This window comes from Coptis chinensis, chromosome 9, assembly GCF_015680905.1.
Source record: "Coptis chinensis isolate HL-2020 chromosome 9, ASM1568090v1, whole genome shotgun sequence".
Lineage (NCBI taxonomy): Eukaryota > Viridiplantae > Streptophyta > Magnoliopsida > Ranunculales > Ranunculaceae > Coptis > Coptis chinensis.
In genome coordinates this window covers 49,673,678-49,699,021 of record NC_141464.1, presented here as the reverse complement: position 1 = coordinate 49,699,021, position 25,344 = coordinate 49,673,678, and the positions used below count along the sequence as shown (strand labels likewise).

General features: G+C 36.6%; 1 long non-coding RNA gene across 1 annotated transcript; it reads right to left on the bottom strand.

Annotated features, from left to right (window-relative positions):
* Positions 1-640: 640 nt before the first annotated feature.
* On the bottom strand, positions 641-7,917 carry LOC147476472 (uncharacterized). Its single transcript, XR_015207361.1, has 3 exons — positions 7,757-7,917; positions 7,562-7,637; positions 641-980 (listed from the first exon to the last, which is right to left on the bottom strand). It is a non-coding gene; the product is annotated as an uncharacterized LOC147476472 (long non-coding RNA).
* Between the last annotated feature and the right edge of the window lie 17,427 nt (positions 7,918-25,344).

Below are 25,344 nucleotides of genomic sequence, written 5' to 3'. Positions count from 1 at the left end.
AATTACTGAACAACTCGCAACCCACTAATGAAAATAATTAGAGAACATAATAATTTTTCATACTCTGTAATCATGTGTTATGTTTGTGTAAAAACGTATTAGCATATGAACGTGTTGTTTGCTCTTCAGTGAACATGGAATCAAATGAGGAAGCTGCTATAAAGAGGATCCATAATGTTATTACTGTGAATTAAATCGGGTTGAAGCACTCATAATGTTATTAGTGTGAAGGATGTTATGGTGCCTATCCATAAGAGAAGTTCCATGGGCGTGTAAAACCATCAACAAAGAGGCCTTAATGCAGCATGGGATTAAGAACATCCACAATTTAATTTTCTATTAGAAAAGTTTCTCCTGAACTATCTCAACTTATTTGTAAATGGATTAAAAGAGTAGGCAAAGGGCCCACTCTCTAGCTCAATAGTTCTAAACTCTGATATTTTGTATTTTGGTGTTTAATAATAATGAAATGGGAGTTATCGAAAAAAAATAATAATAAAAAAAAAAGTATAACCATTGAGCCAAATAAAAGAAAATAAATTTGTACATAATAATGAGAGACACATTCGCATTGATGGTTTTGGGTGCTCCATTGCTTACAAATCATCTTATCTCTTTAGTCAATCCATCCTGTGAAATTATTTGAAATCGAAATCAATGTGTGTATAACATTATCTCGGTTACAGAATTTCTACAAATTAATCTTAATCATCATATCCAAGAAATTACAAACACATAAACAAAAATGAGGAATAACAGTAACACGAAGAGATCAATTCGGTAACAAACAACATATACTCTCCATGCCAAAACTTCAAATAGATAACCAATTGTGTTATAACATAACCATACTTTATTTTTCTTCTTTACCAAAGCACAACTAACCATACTTTAATAGTTGATCAATTTATAACCACACTTTAATCCCTTCGATTTGATTAAAGTTTCCTCTGCAATCTTTTCTCTTGCTAGAAGCACACCTAAAAAATAGATACGGAATGATTACAGATATATACAAATTCTATTAACAGTTTCAAGCCAGAGAGACAAAGATCCAATAGTAAGAGTTCATTGTTATTATGACAATATAAGCAACAAAGTTTGAATTTTTTTAAAATGAAAATGAATATTATTCACAAAATGACACTCAAATTAAACCATAACATGGGTAGGAAAGAAACGACACGCTACAATAGTTTATAAAAATGAGGCAATAGCTAAATTAGTAATAGATAGGAATTTGGAGGATTTGAACCACCATCTCTTGAGATGTACTTCCACACTCAAGTGCTCTTCCATTGAGCTAAAGATCCAAATCAAAAGATAGAAACTAAGAGCATATAAATAAGTACTTAATCATAATTATGTAAAACATTAACAATGCTACAACATGGTAGGGGAATTGCAAGATATGTTACTTGTACAACAGGGGGAGGTTTATAGCCACTGAATTGGATATCCTACTAGCAATTGTTGTCACACCTGCAAGCAGCGTATCAAAATTCTAAATTCCAAATACGTAATCTGACCTACTAATCATTTAAGATAATTAATAAACTGTCATATGCTATATATCAATATTAAGTCAAACGTATGTGCATTGTGTTTGCCACATATATGTTCCCTTAACACCCATTGTATAATTAAATTGAGCATCACTTGGTTTTCCATCAACATGCCATTTTTCATATATATTTATATATGTGAAGACATGCATTATATCAAATCATTTATAAATAGAGATAACATAAGTCAATTTTCATTAACTGCTAATATAAAGAGGTGTTAGTTGCAAGAACTTTTAGGCTCCTCAAGCCTAATGTTTAACATAATATGTTTTGCACAATTAGTGGCAATAGTTTTTTTGGTAATCCCAAGTGATCAATCTTTGAATCACAGTTGAACTTTGCAAAACCAAAGCCTTTAAAAAAAATATAAAAACAAAATAAATAAAATCAATGAAAGAGAGGGAAAATGTAAATAAAATGGCAAATTATTACTGTCACACCCCGAATTTCGACAGAATTCGGAAAAACAATATTTGTTCCCGACTCTTCGATCTTCGAGGTGTAACACACTCTCAACTCCCAAAAACCCATAAACAGTTTAAATATGCGGATAATTAAAAAACCAATAAAATTTTTAACTTAAACAAAAGTTCTCTTCATTACAAAAATTTACAAATAAGATTAGGTTACAAATCTCTTTTCTATAACTCTTTATTTAAATTTACAAATGAAAATACAAATAACCTTGTCTCAACTGAAAATCTATATCACCTCAAGGGAAAACAAAACATATCCTGAAATGCAACGCTAACGCAAACCACAAGCAACAACCAACCTTCTTCAACACTAAACCTGTCAAGACTTATTAACTATGTTCATTTAATGAACACACCCGATAAGCAAACATGCAAATCGGGTCAACATTATAAAAATGCTGGTGTGAGTAGCTCTAAAATACAACATATATTTATATATATACATACATAATCCATAAGGCAGTTAGTTCCTCCACCGGAGGCCTTAACTTCCAACAACTAATACAACATTCTTAACTACAATAAGTAAGGCAGGTAGTTCCTCCACTGAGGCTCCTTAACTTCCCACTAACCACACAACAAACCATACGCATAATAAAAAGACATTTAGTTCCTCCACGAGGCGCCTTAGGTTCTAACTAAACTAATAACCAGCCAAACATATTCTATATTTACTGCATTTCATGCTCAATTACAGAGTGGGTCGTCTCTGCACAAATAATTAGTTTGACCCACCCTTCTGCAAAACCATATACAATCATCTATTTAAAGATATATCATTAACCAACATATTACCATAATTATATTAATTAAGGCTTTCTTTGTGTGTCCCTAAAATCACGTCGTAACTATGTCTTACCTAGTTTCCCTGGCTACTACAATCGCTTCCCAACGCCGAACATGTACATCCACATGCCTCCCCTTACATAATGAACCACTCCGTGCGTAACTATCCTGAGCGGGATGCCGTACACTAGGCAACCCTCCCACGAAAGCCATTATATAAGTACTACCACTATTCGGCATAAAATATCGCGCGTCTAGTTCTAATTTTGCGAACGGAATAATCAAGCCACTATTCGGCTATGCCCGAAGGGCCATTCAGATTCACTAAAACGCCAGAAGGGCCAATCAAATTACTTACGCCAGAAGGGCCAATCACATTACTTACGCCAAAAGGGCCATTCAGATTCATTGAAACGCCCGAAGGGCCAATCATATCACATACGCCCATCACAAAGGCAAATCACATGAGTTGTGGTAGCTAGGTTCTAGGATTTTCCTTACGTAATTTATTCAGGTGTCATACCTTTATATCTCAGAATAATTCTTATTCTATCTCATGCCAGTATACTTAATTGTACTGAAGCTCAACATTTCTCGTTATAATACAATCCACATTATCACGTGCCAATACTATTCATTGCACGGTATCCAAATATCTCTATACTAGACTCATGCACGTGCTTCGCACGTTTTAGGTGAAATCACAAAGCTACAATATTTTTCTCTCTCAAAACATAGGTGGGTCCCTGATATGACGGTTCTTATTGGAATTTATAAATTTGCCCGGTAATATACGTTATTTACACGTCTGCCACAGACAAATTACCTTTCTGCCCACAAAAAAACAAATCTGAAATTCGTAAAATTACCGTTTTGCCACTATCAAAAGTCAAAAAAATAATAAATTTTTTTGAAATTAAGCAATTGCCATCATGAAATCACAAAATAACGATTCTACCACTGTACACAAAACAACGGATTTTGTATGCATCGCGAGGGCGAAATGTCATTTCCAACTTTTAAAAAGTATTTTTGGACACTTGTCAATCATTGGTGGTCTTTTTTGACAAAAAATAATAAAATATTAAACAAAATTACTTATTTACCCCTGTGACGTACGTGAAAACACTATTCATTATATCCTATATTTTTCTATATAGTAAGATATATCAAATCTCGAAACTTATTATTTCACGTGCCAATTATATATTGCACTACACCATATAGAATATCTCAGCCTTCATACATACTACAATTCATTTAAGTAGCAACTCCTAATAATAATCAATCATGAAATCTATTCGTTCAATATATTTATGTGAACTCAAGTCACCCTCAAAGGCATGCATTATTTCCATTTGTGCACAATATAAATAGTATATAAATAATCAAAATATAAGTCCGTTCCACCAAATATCAAAATGAAACGACTTTAAAAGAAAGAACAACTCAAGTCCAAATATCACGCATAATCATTCGAGTCCAAATCACAAGTCAAGTCAAACTGATCACGGCCAAAAGCCCAAAACTAAAGTCCATGAATCTAAGTCCGTATGTAGTTTAATTCTCATAAAAACGTATATATCTAAGTCTTATAAGAATTCCCCCTTGTTACGTGCCAATATTTATATGCTTTACACACTACTTACGTCAAATCTTAATTAGATAATGACAAACAAAGTTATACAATTTCCGACAATATTTTATTACTATATTTGTCCATATTATTAAATATGTGAAAATCTGGAAAAAGTCAACATTCCACAGTCAACGGTCAACTGTCAATGGTCAACGGTCAAAGTCAAAGTCAACATGTCATTTCCATGTTTAACAAGTTCATCGTCATAGCCATGGTTCACGGCTAAGGTCAAAGGTGCATGGCTCATGGGCTCATGACTAAAGTAACGATTCGGACCCAACTAGCCGAGCCCAAACCCCAAACCTTAGAACCCAAAAACCTAAACATTTAAAGACCCAATTAGATCTATTTTAAGTTATATGGACCGCCCCAAATAAACTTGAACTTGGCCCAAAGAAAGCTAATTGATTTCTGCCCAAGCCAACTAAAAAATGAAACTTAAACTGGCCCAAAACTTTACTTGGTTCACCCAAAGAAACTAAAATAGAACGGCCCAAAATAACTAATGTGGTTTGGCCTTTACAAACTAACCAAATTGGCCCAAGGAAGCTAATCTAATCTGGCCCAAAACAAAAGGCTAATTTCGGCCCAACACTAACAAAATAGAAGTGGCCCAAAGGAAAGCCAACTAAGGCCCAACTAACTAATATAGAAACCGGCCCAAAACAAAAATAGATTTTTGGGCCCAACCAAACAAAACTGAAATTTCGGCGTAAGGCCCAACCAGCGAGAACAGAGTCGTCTTCTCGGTTTCTTCTCTCGCACTACCAAGCGCTTTCGCCACCACTGACCCCCCACCGACACTCCAACCTAACCGAAACCACTCAGGAGGAAAAAACCAAAAGACACCGAAAATTGGAAGTGAGACAAAGTGCACTGGGTCGCGATCTCGGTCACCCAAACCAGCGCACCAGCTCAATCCCGCCACCATCGATTCTTCTCCTCCTCTACTCTACCACACTCAAACATACCCCCTACAATCAACTATGAACCCATCGATTTTTAATCTAGATAAAAACCCTAAAGCTCTAATTAACCCAAAAACAGCCCAATCGAGTTTTCCTAAAACTCTCCCTCAACGCCATTGACACCTTCTTCCACCTGCAACAGCACCCACCCAAACGCTAATTCAACATATCCAACACTTGATCGACCAAACATCCACCCTTAATCAACCAACACAACAACAATATCCGTTCCAAACAATATACAAGTCAAACGTTGGTTTGGCTCGCGCTGCCATTACCGACCTCTTCCGAGTTCCAACAGTTCAGTAAAGAATTTCAACAGTTTTAATAAAATTAAAAGATATCGACAAACATAAATAATTAGAACAAAAACTGATCGGAAGCACTCTGCAATAAAGGTTTTTATTCATAGACGTAAAACTCTAGTTTCGATGAAAAAGAAAAAACGTAACTACTCACCTGTATTAAAAAACACCACGAATCCCTCGTAGTCCGAATTGTCGCACTCCAACGCTCTAGCCAACGAGCTTTTATCTCCACCTTTTTTTTTTTTTTTTTTTTTTATATCAGAACTCTATTCTCCAAAACAATATAAATATATACTTGGGTTTGAAACCTAAGCCCAATACATACTCGGGCCCAGAAACCAGGCCCACATATCCCAAATCCAATCTAGCGAATTTTAAATAAATAAATAAATAAATTAATAAATACACATTTTAAATACGGGCGTTACAATTACAGTTGGCTTGTAGCCCTGCACTCGATTGATCATGCTTAAAAAAAAAAAAAAAAATAAAAAAAAAAAAAAAAAACTTCCTATCAGGTTAAAAAACAATCATCATAGACATTACACTTGGAGCCAAGCACATGTTAAGTATTCTTTGTCGATAGAAGAACAATAATTTTGTAGACCGGACATAGATATGTCAAGAACTGGCCCATTAAGGCTATCGGGTCTAATTTGAAGTCTAAGTCCCTATATTATGGATTGGGATCTAATCGGGCTTCAAGCCTAGCTAGCCCGGCCCATTGACAACCCTAATTAAGACTTGAGAGAGAGAAATAGGGGAGATGGCTCAGCTTTAGGAGGCACACCTGATTATACAGTCAAAAGTGCTTCACAAAGTCTAGAAATTCAACTTGGTCCTAACAACTTGAAAAATCCATCATAACCTTTCAACTTCAAGCCGTAGTCCTAGTAAGTCTAAATGAATTAAAGAGCAGACATTTAGTGAATAAAATATGCTGACACCAAAGAATTTGAAAGTTATTTTGTTATTTCTATTTGCAATATCTATTCAAACTAAATTGAAAGACACGTGAAAACCCATCATATAGTCTCCTGCAAAGGAAAACACCCAACTAAATTCCATTATTTTATAATAATTATTTTTAGCAATCAAGGGAAAAAAAACACTCCAAGAAACTCAAAGCCGTGATGTCATCCAACCATGGTAATCTAAACTTATTGTAAAGAACTTTAACAAAAGCTTAAACTAACAGGTTGCTTAAATAAGGCATATCATGAAATGGAGCTTCAAAGGATCAATATTATGATGTCGATTCCTCTCCTGCTTTATCTATTTTGTGTCTAACTTGTATACTTACAATTATATATATATAGCCCAGCTCCTAAAAGGACCTTAAATAAGTATCAAATTTAAAACACCTATAACTTCACCTACAAAATGATTTATAATCTAATCTTTTGTGCATATGATCTACTAACCATAAAGAACATCTCTACAAAAACTCAACTCGTTTGATATCCTCTAACTTAGATAAAATTGTTTTCCACTTTTGAAAATATATATAAAGGTCCAGAAATGTCTAGTTTTTGCTATCATCTTTTGCCAATGTTAAAAATTGTCAAACGAGTTGAATTTTTGTAAAGATGTTCTTTATGGTTAGTATATCATATGAACAAAAGATTAGGTTATAAATAATTTTGTAGGTGAAGTTGTGGGTGTTTTAGATTTGATACTTATTTAAGGTCCTTTTAGGAGCCGGGCTGTAATATGAAACAGGTAAAATATATGTGATTAAACGAAACATTGCAGTACGTTCATGATAAGAAAGGCCAAGGAGGAGAACATAACGAAAAAGGAATCAGTTCATTACCATTGGTCATTGTTTCTTTTGTCATGAATCTATCCAGATGATCATAGCGTAAGAGCTTATCAAGAAAATAATTGGCCTGCAACAACAGAAAGTGGATTCGTCGTAACAATCAAGAGCACTGATAAGTGAAGGGTTGCAAGACCATATTAATAACTTTCATCAAAAAGTGTACAAATACTATGTAAAATTACTAACATGTAGATAAACTAAATGTTGATTGATTGTCCACATTCATTGGACCATGCCTTCCTACGAACTGGTTTGTAGATTTGTACCCATCGTATGGATAGATTCTGTCTACTTTCTGCAAATAAAAACAAAGTATTTGGATGAAGAATTACCGCAATGCAGGTAATTTCCTTACAAATCCAAGTTCGAACAATTGAGGATAGGAGTATATCTGAGGAGACATTGTGAGTGCCATATTTGTCATCCTAGTACTGATCCTGTATAATTGTTGTATGCTAAACACCTGAAAATATTAGGGGTAATAAGAGTATGCTAAGTAGAGAAAAATTAAAATAAAGCACACGGTATAAGGAGAAAAGGGCTTAAAGAGAAGACTTACATGGCAAAGCTCCTTTGTTATTCCATTCAAGGTCTTTTGGGGTTGTTGATGTATGACCTAAATTATAGAAATTAAAGTAGTAAAAGTTAGCTAGGTAACTATAACATTTCAAAACCGTCCAATTTGCAAGGCTAGATAAACAAATCCCAATCTGAAAATAATAATGAATGCACATTACAACAAATCTATCTCTTTAGAAAGCGTGACCCTCATTCTTCAGTTTCAACTCGAATCATCAGTTGGTGTTAGCTTCATTGAACCTAGAGGATCATCAGAAGACCCACACCCCAACTATTTTCTTAGAGGCAATCAAGTTCTATTAGCCGACGACGACAATGTCAATAGGCTTGTTACCTGTAAGCTGCTTGAAAAGTTGGGTTGCCATGTCTCACTTTTGAATTTCACCTTAACCGCCGCTAGGCGGGTAAGAAACGGATTCTAAAAGCCAAGGTTTTAGCCCATGTTCCCTTTCTCTGCTCGAGAGCGTTCAGTCCCCTATAAAAGGTCACTATAGAAGCAACACACAATAGATGGTATTAACTATTTCAAGTAAATTAACTACAATGGATGGTATTGATAATGAGTCACATTCATTTTTTGGAAATGTCGGGAAAATCCTTTGTTCCATAGCTCCAGGGCCATGTAAATAACCATGGTAGGGTATTTTTTTTCCACATAATGTCATGCTTTCGACATCTAAGATAGATTAATATTTGACATTCCAGACATCTAAGTTTCGATACTCCATTGTTTTTTTAAAAAAAATACGCAAATGTTCGACATAAGGAATGGCACGTCATACAAACTGCACTCCATTTTTTAAAAAAGTTATGCAAATGTTCAACATAAAAAAATGGCACATCATACAAACTGCACTTGAAGAAGGAAAAAAAAAAGAGAAATGGGGAAAAAAAATAAAAAATTAAATAAAAATAAAATAAACTTACTGGGTTCACGTCCCTACTTGGTCGACCTTCCTAGCATCTACAATGGCATATATGATACCCCCTTTATTAGCTAGGGGAAACAATTGAGAAATTATGAGCACGTTGTAGAACCAAAAAAAAAATACAACAAACTCGTAGTGACCCAACTTATATGCTTGAATAAATTGCATTTACTAAATCAATGTTGTATCGATCAATGAGGTCAGTAGATTGTGTTTTAACTTATATTCATAGAGGCTAACATAATGTCGGACAGAGGTTGCATACATTTCTAAATGAAATGAAAAACACAAACTAATGAGGAACCTTGAATCTTGCCTGACACGAAAGAATCTAAGTTCAAATTTCGTATGGGTGTTATCCACATGACATGAAACAATCATTTACTGTTGGAATAGCTGTATTTGCCTAGGAAAAGAGAAGCCCTCTGAAAATTTTCATTGAAATTCGTTTGAATATAGAAATTTATATTAAACTGAATATCCAATCTCATACAACATTCGAGAAGTAGCTTCACTTTTTGCATTAAACCAGTCATACTAATATTATGAGTTGTAAATTTTTTTTGACTGAAAATTATAGCATGCAGCAAGAAGTAGTGATTAATTAATTAGATTAAAAAATTTCTAGTGAATTAAATTTACTTCATCACAACCACAGATACATGCATGTTACAACTAAAACAGATTAATTAGTAAAATTTCTACTACACTAATATATTTGACTGATGAAATATTTTAGTAAACAAAGATGAGATAGTAAGGATAATCAAACAAAAGATACCTTTCACTTCTAATCAAATTTAATGTTGTATACTTAAAATATAGGTTTTACATCATATGCTTGCACTTCCAATTCTTACTCACATATAGTCGCTATTTCTATTGCTATAATGTTGTTACTTGTTAGCCAAATTAATCGCTATTCGAAAGAATTAACATTACGACATTATGCTCTCTAAACACAAAAGTTATAGAAGGGACCTACCTCTACCGTATCATGACTTCATGTTCCTCTTTTAAAGATATTAGATCTTCACAAACTCTGTCCACCTCCACCATTTACCATTTGCCTATTTAGAATCCCATCTATACGTTATTTTACGAAAAACTAGCAATAGAAGAAAGTCGTAATTATTTTTTAGGCTCCAACTCTTGACGATATGCTTGATTGGAATGATGGAAAGCCTTGTATTGAAAATTGGTCATCAGCACTACCTCAGCACCAATGATCACAGTTTAAATAACTTACAAAAAAAAAAGGCGGAAACAACTTTTAAGATTATCACAGGTATTTTGATGGAGAAAAGATCACAGTTTAAATAACTTGCAAAAAAAAAGGCAGAAACAATTTGTAAGATTATCACATGTATATTTCTTTATAAAAAGATACATGTGATATCATAACGTGAACAAAACATAATTGGAACAACCATTACCTGATGGAGAAGGGGCAAGCAGCAAGCTCCTGCAAAACTGAAGGTTTGCAATCTCACCATATATCAGAAAATGGTCTCCCTGTACTTCACTCTTCCCCCTCCATGGACAGTTAATCTATCCACAACAACTTTACAATTTGCACATAGTATTTATAAAAAAATTAGAAAGAAAATCATCAATATAATCCAATGATTGTTACAGTATAAAGTGAAACATATAGCTCATGACTCTGCATGTGATCGATCTTGGGATGGAAATCGAGAATCTATATGGAGTTAAGATGAAATTCTAAAAAAAAAAAAAAAAAAAAAAAGATGATGCTAACCATATGCTTTACAATACAAAAAACTATCTAGCTTTACTAAGAAGAAATGGCGTTAATGATTTACATATATGAATGACAAATTGCTAAAAGAATTGGTATAGCGCTCTAATAATCAAATGAAATTGAAAGATAACAACATATCAAAATCACAACCCAAGTAAATCAACCAAATCATTTACAAACAGGGAGTAAAGAACTTCAACTACACAAAAGTGAGATAGTACACCTCCGAGAAGTCTACTCCAATCTCTTTTTCTCCTTTTTATCTGTTACCACGTCCCCAGACAAAAAACTCTTGATGGGCTTAATCTAACCCCCCTCTTCCTCCTCGGTCTGACATATCTCCGCCCCTTCCTCTTCCACTTCCTCTGTACTAGGTTTCTCCAATCGCTTTATTTTTATCACTCTCTCTTCGGACTCAGGAATTGCAGCGGCCACGTATGCTAAGGCATCGGCATGTCTGTTCTCGCCGCGACCCAGATGTACGAACTTGATCTTTGCAAACCTGGCAGCCCTCTTTTGCAGTACTTTCAAATATTTTACCATCCGTGGGCATTGCGCGGCAAACCCCCTATTTTCCTGGCACGGGTACTTGCCAGTATCTTTTAGGGAGGGGTCAAGGAGGAGCAGACTGCCCTTGTTAGGATCGATGCCGAGAACATCGCACTGGCCGCTCCCTAGACCACAAAGCTTGGAAAAAATATAAGAAGAAACACTAGTGTATATTCATGACATCAAATCCGGAATCCAACCTGGAACACAAAAAAGAAGATATATATTAATATGGGAGGTCCCTAGGTGAGCAAGCAGAACAACCAGCCACACTCACCGCTTCTAAGGAAGTGGAATTGCCTCGAGGATACTTCAGGGGGCAGGTCCGCGGAAAGGAAATTCCCCAAAACGTACAGTGGGTAGTGGTGCCATACTTTGTCAGAAGTGGTCATGCAAAGAATGAAAGACTTCTTCCGCGGACCCACACAGAAGGATTGATATCCTACACTCCTAAACTTGGTGCTTTTCTTTAGGAAGTAGTGGGCAGTGATGTCATGAAGGTGAATCTGCAGAGTATTTGACTTGTTGTAGTAATTGGCAGCATACATAATCCACTAGATGAATTATGGGTGAAGAAAATGGATGAATTATGGATGAATTTAGGAAGTAGTGGGACTAGATGAAGAAAATGGGTGACACCATGCACATGTTCTAAGACCACGTCCTCAGGAATACCATATGCAGCTTGGACCGTAGCCAGGTTAGGTCTATGATAATGAGACAGTGGGGGAGGAAGCGCAGAAGGTCTCCCAGAGGTGGAGGGGGCAGTGGATGGATGAGTTCGCTCAGGAGAAGGGGACTCCGATTGGTTAGTGGTAGGGCTGGAAGATCCAGATTTGGCAAAAGAGCCGACAGATTTTGGGGTCGAGGACACAGATCTAGCATATCTGGTAGTGGATGAGCCACCAGAATCGGAATCAGACATTGTGAGAACGAGAATTTGAAGGAGAAAGGGAACAAGACTGGTGGAGGGCACCCAATGAAGAAGAAGGTGAATGAACAGTGAAAAAATAAATGTGATCAACAAACATACACCATAAATGAAACAAAAGGGAAAGACGCAAACCTGATCAGGATAGAGCAATTGCTAAGCAAAGTGCGATGGTGGAACGGGAGCGAGATGCAGGGAGAGCTTCACTGGTGGGAAAAGGAAGAAGATAAGGTTGTAGAAGATGAGAAAATGGGAGAAGAGAATAAGGGAGAATGAAGGGGCAGTGCGTTAAAAATTTAGAGTATGGAAGGTGAATGAGTGTGTAAGAAGGCTTTTGGGCGGGATTCGATGAGACAAGGGCAAAAACGGTAAAGGAAAACACGTAACTAGAGAAGAGGAACATGCAAATATGGGCACGTGTCTTCGTGAGAATCGAAGAGGCAAGGATAGTTAGGCGTGCATCGTGGGACACGTGCCCAAGGACACGTGGTAAGGGTTTAGAGGTCAAGGCATGAGGTAGAATGTGTTTATCAGAGGGGATAATGCTTCAGATTTGAACGAAGGATCCCAGACAAGACAACTCTTCGAGTAGCCAGTTATTGAGTCTCGGCCCGCGGACCTATTTCAATCCGTGGGCCGAGAGGGGGCATCTGTATCAACCCATTTTAATACCATTGAGGTGGCAGGTCGTCAGGCCCAGAGTAAAGTAAGGAGATAGGAGCGCGAAGCAGGGAATCACGTTTGCGGAACCCTAATGTGACGTGGGACTCGGTAGGGTCTCTGAGTCAGACCGGACGGAAGATAAGGAATGAGGAAGGGGAGCACGCTAGCCAGGCCGCGAAACCCTAAAGGGACAAGTGGGAAAGTAGCGATCATGGGATGGAAAGGAGGATCAACGGACAGGAGTAGATGGGAGGAAGATATAAAAGGGAACAGTAAAGAAAGAGAAAAGGGAGAGGAAAAAAATAAAAAATAGAGGAAAAAAAGAAAAAAGAGGGGACTAAGGAAGGAGGGAGACTAGAGAGACGAGGGAGACGAGTGAGGCTGTTAGAGATTTTTGTGGCTAACACAGTTACCACAAGCAATATTTTCTCCAAACACTTCAACCCACTCCAACAACCTAGGTATTTGCTTACCTTTATAGGTCTTCCTTTTTGGGTTTGCCAGCGACCTAAAAAAATATTGGTTGGATTTCAATAAAAAATATTGAACCAATCTGCACTAAAACTATCATAACTTTTTTTGTATAACTTGGATTAGTACAAGGTAAATTGGGTTTAAAACTACACTAAATTGTCCACAACTAAACTTTCAGGCCATGAAAGGAGGTTCCCAACAGAAAATGCACAGAACGCCACCAACCATAAAACTTTGTCAGAAAAATCCAGGCTGACCATTATGTACTAAAACAGTTATAAATTACTGTGCAGACATCAAAACAAGATGAATCCAATTGTATTGGAAAGCAGACTCGTAGATCTAAAAATTTTATTCAAGCCTTGAGACCGAATTCTCAAGCAAAAATTTTCAAGAATCTTCTAAACCAACACAAGAAACTAAACCAACAAAAACTGCTTACACACTATATTATTTGTCACAAAATTATAGGAACATAAAATCTTAGCTTGGGCACTAACAACACAAGCTGGATTGCACAGACATAAACAATAGCTTGTGTTCTAATGCTTCCTCTAATAACTAAATACTTACTACACTACAATAACTAACATATTATATTATCAAAGAATAACCTCTAATAACTATGTTATCAAAGAATCAAATAATTAAAGTACTCACTATACTACAATAACTAACAACACTTGTTAGCACAAATATTCTTATCTTAATTACATCTGCTCATACTGAAGCATCACTTTCTATCATCATTATATCCGGATTCCAACCAAAACCACTATGAGAAAAAGATCTCAAATCTTTGAATGATTTAACCACAACCCTCTTTGTCTTGATTCGGTTTTCAACATGTTCAATATCGATAGCAAAACCCAACTAATCTCTCATTGCCTCAGTGACAGCAAAGAATGTGATTTCTTTCTTCCATCCACCGGTTCCCCTTAAACCCTTCGCAAGATGTTCCAAGAAAACTTCTAACAAGACATCATCCATAGATTGAGTCCAAACTAGTCTCCCTTTCTAATCGTGTACTGGTGCTTGTGGTGTTGTTTGTGTTGCCATCCCTCATAAAATTATTATATGATCATAACACATATCTATTTCCACAATATAAATTATTAAAAAATATAATACATAGGAATTGAAAAGATCCATAAAATTTAGATTTCATCATTTTAATCAACAACATATAATCAAACCATAGCATTTGCAATTCACACTTTGCATAAATGTCATATGCAAGTACATATTCTTATCACCCAAAAACAAATACAACATATAAATAACTAAAAAACATAAAAGTGGTCGATCACTCTCTTTGCGTTTGAAACATAACGCTCATTCCACATACTCTCAGTAAGGTTGGTCCTGAACAACTTCCACTCATTAGTTGGCCTCGCACTATAATCCCGAGCTTGACTACCCATATCTCTAGGTTCCTCCACATCCGGCTCATCCGGCCATCCACTAACATCGCCAAGATCAACCTCTCGTATGAAATTATGTAGTATACAATAAGCTATGATTAAATCAACTTGTATATCCACATTGTAAAAGGAGTTACCCTCAAATAAGCTTAACCATTTTTTGAAGTCTAAAAGTGCGCGCCGACTACATTACGTAGTGAAGAATGTCTAAAGTTAAATAACTCTTTCTCATTCTGTGCTGCCATTTCTCCAATTTTAGATAAATGATACGTTGTTACCCGGTACGGAACTATGAAGCCTGGGGCAAGTAGGTAACTGACATCAGCTAAGTAATATTTGCCAAGTGAAACAAACAAGCTCTCCCTGGGATGGTTTAGAGCAGCTCTCAATATCCGACTATCATGAGCAGAACCCTCCCATCAGGCCAATACATATGATATTTTCATATCAAATGTACAAGCCATTAGAATGTTATGCGCTAAATTCCCCTTCCAGTTGCGATACCGTACGTGGTTGGTCTGCTATAGGTACCATTGCCGGTATGAAAGTACCATCAATTACACCAACACAATCCTATAAAACGAGGAAATAAAAAAAATATAATTACGACTAGCTTTATACCTTTAAGACAAATGCTAGCTAGGTTTATTAAGAGTAAGTATTTTATAACTCGGTTTACCTTAAAATATCTCATGGCCCAAGGTTTCATATTACTTCCTGTTGCTGGGGAGTTCGTTTGACGTGCCTGTCTTATGTATTCCCTACCAAGCATCAATACAGATTGCAAAACTCTATGAAAATGTCGGTGGATAGTTTCTTGTGACCTTATCATAGTCCAAGCAGTAGGCCCCTTACGTGTATCATGGCCTAAAATGTAAAGAAACATTGCCATTTGTTATTTCACAGAAACCCACCTACTAGCAGTCAAACCACTTTCTTGAAGTCATTCAATAAGGTATTAAAACATACTCTATTCAGCCGGAGCATTTTATGACAATTATTATCATCTTGTGAATACAACCTCTCTAGAGCTAGATGTCTCTCGTAGTCCTGATTTCTACGTGGTGCCCTATCAATAAGCATATTCTCAAGCATACGTGACATTACAAAATATGCAGCAATTACACAAAAGACTACAGCTATTTCATAGTCATCCATATTCTTAAGACAACCGTTATTGATCAACAGAGTTACAATTAATTAACAGATAAACATATAATACTACCAGGGAGTTAATATTAATATAATTAATTAACAGATAAATATTAAGAACAACATATATAATATTAACTAACATGAAAATGTCTCGATATCTAAAATGATTGGTCCTATAAAGTTAATTAATTACTACTAATAATAAAAAAATGTATATCTAAAAAATATTCTTATCCCACAAAGAGAAAGACAGGAGAGGAAGAAAGTACCTGAGGTAGAGTTTGACGTTGGAGTGGTGTCATAGATGAGAAGAGAAGAAGAAGGGTGTGGTGGCTTGAGTTGTTGGAGTGGTTCGCCTCTTTGTTATTTGTTGAAGTGGTTCTCTTTTTTTTTTTTTTTTTTTTTTTTTTCCTTTCCGTGATTTTTTTAGGGGTAGGGCACGGACACAAAACCATTTCTTTTTCCCTAGTTTTGTTTCCATATGGAATGACCTATTCCTTTCCATGGGGCAAACAAACATCCAAAAAACTATGAAAAAGGTGGACCACACCTATTTTCCTTTCCATAGTCTTTCCTTAAGAACAAACGCACTCTAAGTTGAGTTATTAGGTCAAATCTAATTTCTTTTATTTTTGTGTTTTCTTTCTATAAAAACTACCACACTAGGCCATGTAAAAGACACAACTATTGTAGGTAAACAAAGAAATGCTACATAATGACCATCTATGTAAACGATCAAAATCTAGACACACAAAGCCTAACAAATTTCTCACCGGCGGTCGTCCTAAAGCAATACGTCTATATTCACACATACCATTATACCCACCCAATAACGTTTCTTCTAAAAGCAAACTAGGGATCACATCATTGAAAGGATAGTCTTTAATGGGGCCTAATCAAGAATGACAATGTTGTTCTATTTGATCCTAGTTTACAATGAATGCCTCAAAGTAGTGTTCCTCAAGACCTCCGGTCTATTGATCATTAAAACTCTCAGGTCTATTGATGTTGAAGCTTTAACTATTGTTGTTTCTATGTAATGTAACAAAAATAAAGTTGAAACTTCCATGTTTTTTTTTTCAGAATAAAATAATTAATAAAGTCTCATTTTCCATATTTTTCCATAATTAGTTATTGAAAAATTTACTTACTATTGGGGTTATAGTTGTTAACACCAACAAATATATAGAAAAAAAAAATTTAACGACCAAGAGTCCAAGACATCTTAAACACCTAAACTTCTGAAAAGTTCTTGACGAGCAAAAAAATGGCCCAACTAACTATCTAAGAGCAAGTCCAATGGACGGTTGCTATAATGGGCTGCTAAAAGGTGCCACATCGGCCTTTTAGCAGGCCCAGCCAAATTTGGTAGCCCAAGCTCCAAAACCCATTCCAACGGCACTTTTTAGCAGCTATTAAGTTCGGGAGATGGACTGCTGAAACTCTGCCATCCATATGTTAAGTTGTAATGGACGGCATAAACTCTATCGTCTGTCTAGTCCAGACATCTCAATAGCTAGAAACGGCTAGTTTTTCTAAAATTGCATATTTATAGCAACTACTTCACACAAGTCTCACCATTTGCTCCCAATTCTCATAAAATTTCTATTTACTCCAACTACAACAATCACTACTCCAAGTATAACAATGGATCCAAATAAACATGTAACCACATCAAAAGGAAAGAAATCTACAAGGTTTGCCAATTTTTCAATTCAAGAAGGTGAGGTTCTTTGCAAAACATGGATATATGTTAATGAAGATATAACTGTTGGTGCGGGATGACGAGTCACACACTATTGGAAGAGAATATTAGAGAAATTTTGAGAGAGAGTTGGCGAAAACAACAAGAGAAGCAAGGATTCGGTGTCCACTCGATTTGGACACATAAAAAAGCTTGCAATCGGTGGGCGGGAATTAACTCCCCTTCGAAGAGGACCGCAAAAAGTGGCACAAAGATCTAAGATCGGTTGGCTAAGGCAAAAACAACACATATGTTGGCTCATAACACACACTTTCAATTTTAGCGTTGTTGGGTCCTCCTCAAGGATAGCCCAAAATGGAATGAAGAATTGGAGAGCTGGTCCACAACTACATCGAAGAGACGAACCAACGCCATTCTCGATGTAGATGACGAAGTCGTGCCTTCAACACCCACAACGCTGTCGGAAACTCTTGGTGGCATTCCAATTGATCCATTTCCTACACAAGTTAGGGATAGAAGTGGAGGTGAAGGTGGAGGTGGAGGTGGAATTGGAAATGCAAGTGGAAGTGGAATCAAGAAAAAATGACCACCGGGAACAAGGGGTGAGAAAGAATGGATGAAGAAAGGAGGAGAGAATTACAAGATGATGGAGAAGTATTTGGCATAAATGACGAATGCCGTCACCGATAGGGTGAAGATGATGGAGCTCAAGAAGTGGAAAGAAGACAACAAAATATTAGCACAAGACACTTCTACTCTTGAGCTGGAAGTTGTGGAATACTTCAAGACGATGAAAATAGAGATAATTCGCCAAAGAAGAGAGAGTGGAATTTTGGAACTCCTAATGGTGCTTCTAGTGGGGGTGGTGCTTCTACTACTTAGATTAATTTCAATGTTGTTTTAGTTCTTTCATTTCTATTGTTGTTGTTAGTTCATTTCCAATATTGTAATTTCACTTTTAATTTGAATTGTCTTGAAACAACATAAAGTTAAACATAGATAATACTCAAACTACAAACATAGAAATACTCATACTACATTTCTTGATCCACACAAAATTGCCAAAAGTGATTGATGAGGTCAACTCTTAGTTGAACAATAGTTTCTCTGCTCTGAATGTGACGAACTGTGTTGAGTCTTCTTGCAATTTCCTCATTTTGATTCCCGATAACATGCAATGCGACTTGTGGCTCCCAATCCATGTCAATTTGTCAATCTTCGATATCAATATCTCATTCATCCTCAACAATTATATTATATAAAATTATACACATTTTCATTATCCGATTAATATCATCCCTACTCCACATTCACGCCGGCCTCTTGATTATCCCCCATATAGCTTGTAAGACACCAAATGCACACTCCACATCCTTGCAACATCCTTCTTGCATCTTAGCAAAGAATCCTCTATTTGAGTTATTAGGTGAGGGATTGTTTGTACAAGTGTAGTCCATTTAGGATAAATCCCATCGGCTAAATAGTAACCCATTTTGTATTGGCAAGCATTCATGGTGTAATTGCAACGAGGAGCATCACCATGCATAAAATTGTCAAAGAGGTGAGAACATTGAAGCACATTGACGTCGTTGTTTGAACCCGCCATACCAAAAAAAGCATGCCAAATCTACAAGTTTTGATTGGTAACGGCTTCCAAAATGATTGTAGGTTTCTTTTTATGTCCTACATGTGTACCTTGCCATGTTATAGAACACATTTCCCATTGCCAATGCATACAATCCAAATTTCCAAGCATACCCGGGAAGCCACAATTTTCATCTTGTGCAAGTAGATGTTGAATATCTTCTTTATTTGGAGCCCTCAAATATTCTTCCTCGAAGACCACCAATACGACATCACAAAAATGCCTCAAGCTTTCAAAAAGGGTGATCTTTGCGATTTGAACATATTCATCCCACGCATCCACACCATAACCATATACAAGCAAACGAATGCAAGCAACCACCTTTTGCATACCCGTCAAACATGGCTTTCTATTGCCATCAACCTTGTATATGAAGTACTTGTCATGGTCAGAGACGATTTTCAAGATTCAAAGGAAGAGATGGCATTGCATCCTAAACCTCCTACGAAAGATATCAAGGGGATGCTTCAGGTTTTGCATGAAGTAATCCTTTATAATCCTATTGTGAGCGTTGATTCGATCACGGTAAATATACTTTCTGTCGGGGACCGAGCCTCGATAATCACGAGTAGCTTTGTGCATGTCTTGCAACAACAAGAAAATAGGTACAAACATGTTCTCATCATTATTCACCATGTTTTCATCTTCGGATGTGGAGCTTGATTCAACATAGCGAGAAAAAGAAACCATTTTGAATGTGAGAAGAAAGGTTGCAAAGTTGAGAATGAATATGAGAAGAAATGTTGCAAAGTTGAGAATAGTAATGCAAAAAGTGTGAGTGAAAGCAAAGTTGAAAATTTTGTGGTCTATAAAGTTGACACAAGAAATGAGGTTGGTGGTTGAGGAATTCAAAGTTGAGGAGTTGAGGGTTGAGACTTTGATGACAAGTAAATGCATGTGAGTGAAAAATTGGTTGAATTTAGCTAAGTCAAAATCGCGGTCGAAAGTAATCAGAAGCTACGGATGGCACAGTGTCTGCCGTCCCTCCATTTAATTAAAACAGGAGACAAACGACACAGTTTCTACCGTCTGTACATAAATAACCAACAGACACCCAAATTACGTGTATTACGTTTATGGGCTCCATTTTATATGCTCGTTGATCTCCCCGTGTTTAAGATATCAAATGCCCATTGATTAAGTCAAGTTACTGACAACTACATTAATCAACTTTTTATGTCCTTGAATAGTACCACTCAACCTCATTGTCATGTCAGATTAAATCCACCTGTAGGGTTTACATGACAATCTTTATGAGTTCCTCAAGGGGACATCATCAACCCGACTTCCTGCGGGTCACAGATTCCTTCTATAATCAACATCACACCTTACATACAATGTCATTACCCAATCCATCGAGTTTGTTGATTCACAAATGAATCTCACTCATTGATAATTTAACGCAATGTACAATGCACGTAAGTGCCCGTTATTATATCCGGATTAAGAGGACATGCATCCATAATAACAGAGGTGTTTATTCTCTTATATAGTCAGTATAAAGAGAAACAACCTCACTTGGTCCTGTTTAATACACACAAAGTGTACTAGTGTAATCTTGTAGTCAAGATAGACTAATACCAGATTATACTACAACTGTACTAATGGTTTGTCCAAATCCATCTAGGTTATGAACGTTTACTTATACTTTATGAGGTACTGATGATATGATCTTCTGTGTGTCACCACACACCATATCATCTACAACATAAAGTATTAGATGCATGCATATAACTAATAACATATGTAATATGCATAACATTTGCCCATATGATTCTCATTCAAAATATAAAGAATAATAGTTATTACAAAAGTAATGTTTTTAGTATATAACCCTATCAATTTCCCACTTATACTCAAAGCATTGCTTTTTAGTATACTACTAACAAACCTCCCACTTATACTTAAAGCTATGCTGCCAAGCATCTGATTCCCATCCCCTCAACATGCCTGTCAAAAGACTTAGCTGTTAAGCTCTTTGTAAAGGGGTCAGCTAGGTTATCTTTTGATGCTATCTTGGTAATAGTAACATCTCCTCTTTTTATGATTGATCGTATCAGGTGGTACTTGCGCTCAATGTGTTTACTTGCTTACAAGAAGTTCCGGAGCCAAACTGACTCTTTGTCTGCCTTAGTGGCTGTCACATATTTAGCTTCCATGGTGCAGTCAGACACACATTTTTGCTTGACACTCCTCCATATTATTGCTCTACCTCACAAGGTAAACACACAACCTGAGGTAGACTTACTCTTGTCCCTATTTGACTGAAAATCAGAATCTGTATACCCAAAGGGAACCAAACTATCTACATGGTGTACTAACATATAATCCTTAGTCTTTTTCAGGTACTTCAGAATATGTTTTACCACAGTCTAGTGCCCTTGTCCTGGGTTCTTCTGAAATCTGCTAACCATGCCAACAACAAAGTAGATGTCTGGCCTCGTGCATAGCACGGCGTACATTAAGCTTCCTACAGTCGAAGCATAAGGAACTGCTTTCATGTCCTCTATCTCTTTTGGTGTCTTGGGACACATATCCTTTGATAGAGGAACTCCATGCCTGAAAGGCAAGAAACCTTTCTTGGAGTTTTGCATGTTAAAATGAGTTAACACAGTATTAATATAGGTAGCTTGAGATAAGCACAACATCCTTTTCTTGTGATCTCATATAATTTTGATCCCAAGGATGTGACCCGCTTCTCCCAAGTCCTTCATATCAAATTGCTTTGATAACCATACCCTTATGTTTGACAACACTTTCACATTATTTCCAATGAGTAAGATGTCATCTACATAAAGCACAAGAAATACCACTATGTTTCCATCAAATTTCTTGTACAAACAAGATGCTCTTGACCTTTCTCAATGAATCTTTCTGGTTGCTTCATATAGATGGTTTCCTCAAGACTTCCATTAAGGAAAGCTGTCTTGATATCCATTTTATAGACCTACTTGCATCCAATAGGTTTTACACCATTGGGTGGCTCTACAAGCTCCCAGACCTGATTAGAATCCATAGATTCCATCTCAGAATTCATTGTCTTTTGCCAAGATTCTACATCTCTATCTTGGAGTGCTTCATTGTAGGTCAAGGGATCAGGATCTTGGTTATCAGTGGTTATATCTGAAGATATTCCTAAACCAATCCAGCTATCAGGTTGTCTAACAACCCTCCCACTACGACGAAACACCTCTTGTTCTTGTATGTCATTGGTGAGACGTTGTGGTTCCTGTTCTTGTACTATTGGTACTGAAGGAGTTTAATGTCTCTCCTCTCAATACTTCTAGAATAATACTACTCGGGGTAAAAGTTTAATGCACTGTAGGTGGAATAAGATTAATGATGTATAAATTGCCTTCTAATGCACCAAAACAGATCAAATGTTTATTTTTCTTAATGACGATCTTGTCATTTAAAAGAAATAGGATACCCATCCTTAATTAACATAGAAACTGAAATCAAGTTCTTTCTAAAATTAGGCACATAAAGACAATTTTTTAACACCAGTCTTATTTCTACCAAAAGATAAACAAACATCTCCCATTACAATAGCTACTACTATCGTAGCATCCCCTCAAGATATGGTAAACTCTCTAGCACTAAGTTTTCTGGTTTCCTGGAACCTTTGCAATGAAATGCAGACATGCTTAATGGCTTCCGTATCTACATACCAGGTACTGGTAGATAACACCGCTAAACATGTTAAACGACTAGTGCATGAGACATACCTCCATTATTCTCTTGGTTGAGAAAAGAACAATTTGGCTTCCAGTGTCTTGACTACATGCACTTGAAGCATTTGCCCTTAGGCTTTTTCGTAGCTCCTTGAGGTTCCATGCCCTTCTTTGCCATATTCCTATGCTTCTGAACATTATTCATCTTCTTATCGCCATTAGGCGTAGAAGTAGAAACCTTCTCAGTAGCATAAACCTAAACATAACTCTACTTAAAGAGACTCTCAGCTGATTGAAGTTCTGTCATAAGTTTCGCCAAAGAATACAACCTTTTGTTCATGTTGTAGTTAAGGCAGAACGGTTCAAATCTCTCAGGCAGCGTCATGAGAATGATATCGACCAACGTTTCCGCATCGATATCAGCTCCAAGGATCTCCAACTCATTCAGATAAGCCATCATCCTGAGTATATGATCCCTTACAGGAGTCCCTTCAATCATAGTTGTGGTCATCAAGTTTTTCATGGTAGTTTGCCTAGCAGCCCTATTCTGGTGTCCGAAGAGTTTCGTGAGATTGATCATCATATCATAAGCCGTGGTCATGGCCTGATGCTGATGTTGCAGCACACCTGCCTTGATCCACTTCTTATATGTTCCTTTCTTCTCTTCTCCAGCATCATTTTTAGGCTTAGGTGGGCATTTCTCATTGAGTACAAATTTGTACTCTTCAGTAGTCAACACGATATCCAAGTTGCGTTTCCAGTCTATGTAATTAGGGCTAAGGAGTTTGTTTTCCTTAAGAATAGTTGCTAGTGGGTTGAAAGTAACCATTTTGAAAACCTGAGAATCACATAAAATTAACTATTATGTAAGGCAAAAACTTTTTGAGTTAATAACAAAAATTAATTAATTAATCAACCCGTCAGCACCCTACACATGGAGAAGTAGTAAGCCACGATAGTGTAGACGTTTACCATTCTACATTCATGAAAATACTTTTGGAGTTAACTTAAAAAGTTAATTAATTAACCCGTCAGCACCCTACACACCGAGAAATAGTAAGCCACGATAGTGTGGACATTTACCATATCTACATTCGTGTAGAGAGGTTTTTCCTATTAGTTCTACTTCTCGTCAACTTAACATCACACCACTCGTTAGAGTGGACACATGCCATCTAGACAAGTAAAACTAAAATGTTGACCTTTCTTTGGTCCTACAAATAATAGCAGTGACTCCGATGGGGGAAGATACCATTACTTGCATCTAAGTGTATACCATTACTCAACACTAAGTCCATTATTTGTAATGAATCCCTTCAGATGGAGAAGTGAATCCATTAATTAATAATTTCATATAGTTGTCCTTTAGAAGTTTGTTCTGGTAATCCGTAATTAGACTCATCCGATATGGAGGAAGGCACTAAAACCGATGGGCAACTATAATTAAATTACCAACAAACCGGTAATGGAGACCGTGGGATTTATACGAACAAAATTCCCGCTCCCATTTAGTTATTTAGAACTGAGGATCTTTCTGTTTACTAGTCAGGCCTATGTCCATGTTATCTATTATTCATGTGGGTTTAGTTTTTAGCAAACATCCACAGATAAAAACATGCATATAGAATAAGCAAATATGAACAATAAAATGGAAAATAAATTCCCAATTGTTATGGCCATATTCATTGCTCCATCCTGTTCGCCGAACTCTTTTAGAAATCGTGGCCTATTTCCTTCACTGGAAACCTCACGAAATCACTTCATAGACCCCTGAACAGCAAACAGATTTCACCTCATAGAGAAAAAAAAAGTCTCTCTTTCTGGCGTTAAGGGTGCGACTCACGCTCTTTTTATGCCTGTACAAGGCGCATGGCGTGCTCATGCCTATGACGACTTCTAGGACCATCAGCGTGACTCGCGCTCCACCTGCGCTCATGCCTATGACGACTTCCAGACACTTAAGCGTAGCCCGCACTCCACCAAAATGAAACCAGCATCTGATCTCGACCAATCCATCTTCTCCGTTTTTGAGTTTACAGGAAATTACATCATGGATAAAAACAAATAACACGATACATACCGTGATTTTTACGTCCACCAATAAACAAATACTGTAAAAAAAAAACTTGAAAATAAAATCGATCTATTTATTTCCATAAATCATTCTTACCATAACAGTTGGTCTAGATGCTTGCAAAACCAAGTTAGAGCAGTTCTACATCTACCAACATATCTACATTAGGAACCGTTACGGTCGCAATTTACAAACTGTGAAAACCAT